Below are 1848 nucleotides of genomic sequence, written 5' to 3'. Positions count from 1 at the left end.
TTTTACTGCCTGCTCCTGCTGCAGAACCTACATAGCTAAGAATGAGGGAGCTGGAACTACCCTGGGCTCATGAAGGATTTAACTAGAAAATAGTGAACTACAGAGGTATATCTGGCCAGGACTACATGCCAGGTGGTGCTGACACATGAAACAGAGGCAGGGGCAGGGGCTGGACTCTTGTTCCTGTGGGTGGCAGACAACACCTCTTTTTTTCAGATGCTGACATCTATTGAGAAACCCCCAAAACACCTGTTTTCAATGGCAAAAAGGGAGGTGACATTTCCCCCCACAGCTCCTCCCGCACTGTTTGCTTCTGCAGCTCTTCCACCCTTCTTCACTACTAAGCTGAGAGCATGGTAGGGTAAGTGCAGGGGCCAGGAGGAAGGGGAACAGAAAGGTGAGATGCCCCCAAGTTCTATTCCAGCCCTCGCCTTAGCACCTAACACAAAAATCTCTCTGAGCCTTTTGGTACCTGTATAACTTTAAATGTCTGACTCTGAGGGACTATCAATACAACCCCAACTGATCATCATTACAGAGTCACTTTTCAGAGCAGAATCATACTTTACAGGTAAGAAATGAATTTAATTGAACTAAATGTTAACATAATAAAATTATATTTCTGCTGGTAGAACAACCTCAGTCAAAGGTGCACAGCAAAATGTGAAGCCAATATCAGCAGTACCAATGAGTTACTTCAGTAGTTGAATGTAATAAATAATAAACTATTATCTTCTTGCTAGGTTAATTACTAGAAGGGGACAAGCCTTCTAGTAATTACAAGCCTGTTTCTACCTCACCCCACCAGACCTTTCTAGAACAGCAAGGAAGTCATAAATGGTACATACCAGCCGAAAAAATGTGCTGTCTGACCATGGCTCACTTGCCACATCCACGCATGCCCAGGTAGATACAAAGATGTTGCATGGAATAGAAGACTAATCCCCTAGAGCTAAGCATTTCCATTCACCAGGTAACCTTCAGGAGCCCAATATATTATCAGCATATGAAAAGGTCCTTTATTTAAAACATTGAAAACAAACAATTTCACACAGACCATTCGATAAACATATACCAAACAGAAGAATGTTTCAGAAAATTGCAGTTAATTTTCCACAACTACTACTACTTTATATGTGAAGCCTAATTCCAACAATGTAGATTGAGTGTGTAAGTTATTTTTGTCCATAGGCTTGCCACTGTCTTTTGGCACCAAATTACAAGAAACACTTCAGAATTTGGAAGATCGAATTCTGTGACTTGAAGGAGGTAATTTGTGTGCTTTTTCTTACTTCCTGATCTTTAATTTGGTTGACTACAAATTAGATAGGAAAGATTAAAGAAACTTGAAATAAGGCAGAATTTTCTGAGCATTTCTACATTAGATCTTACATTCGATTTCTGGAGGCATAAAATCCAAAAGACAAAATCAGAAATCCTACATGGCTCTGAGGATGGAAGAGTAATAAATCTAATTCTGTTGGTGCAATCATAATTATATTACCAAGCATAGTCTACCAGCAATGGGTAACTTACCAAATGACAGCAAGTTCCTACACACGTGTTTCAGGAGTCTATTTCTTTATCAGGCATTCTAGGTGTTTATACATCTGCTCCAGAAGTGGTGGGGTGGATGCTTTAATTAGAAGGACTCTGAGGACTGCTTTAATTAAAGAACCCAGACAGTCATGAGTATCAGCATCGCCATGCCGGAAAATGGCAGTGGGGGCGCTTTAACTAAAGCTCGTCAGACGAGCTTTTGTTAAAGTGCTCCCACTGCCATTTTTCAGCATAAGGATCATAAAATCATAGAATCATAGAACCATAGAAGTAGGGTCGGAAGGGACC

The 1848-nt window shown here is 40.7% G+C and overlaps 1 long non-coding RNA gene across 1 annotated transcript in view; it reads left to right on the top strand.

Annotated features, from left to right (window-relative positions):
- LOC109287232 overlaps positions 1-1236 on the top strand; it is a 2478-nt gene extending 1242 nt beyond the window's left edge. The window contains exon 3 of the long non-coding RNA XR_002094782.1: positions 1192-1236. This is a non-coding gene — a long non-coding RNA (uncharacterized LOC109287232). The remainder of the gene's footprint in view (positions 1-1191) is intronic.
- The last annotated feature ends 612 nt before the right edge of the window (positions 1237-1848 follow it).

Source organism: Gavialis gangeticus, unplaced genomic scaffold, assembly GCF_001723915.1.
Source record: "Gavialis gangeticus isolate Ggan-Ray unplaced genomic scaffold, GavGan_comp1, whole genome shotgun sequence".
NCBI classification, from domain to species: domain Eukaryota; kingdom Metazoa; phylum Chordata; order Crocodylia; family Gavialidae; genus Gavialis; species Gavialis gangeticus.
Note: the sequence above shows the minus strand (reverse complement) of the source record. Positions and strands in the feature narration are given on the sequence as shown.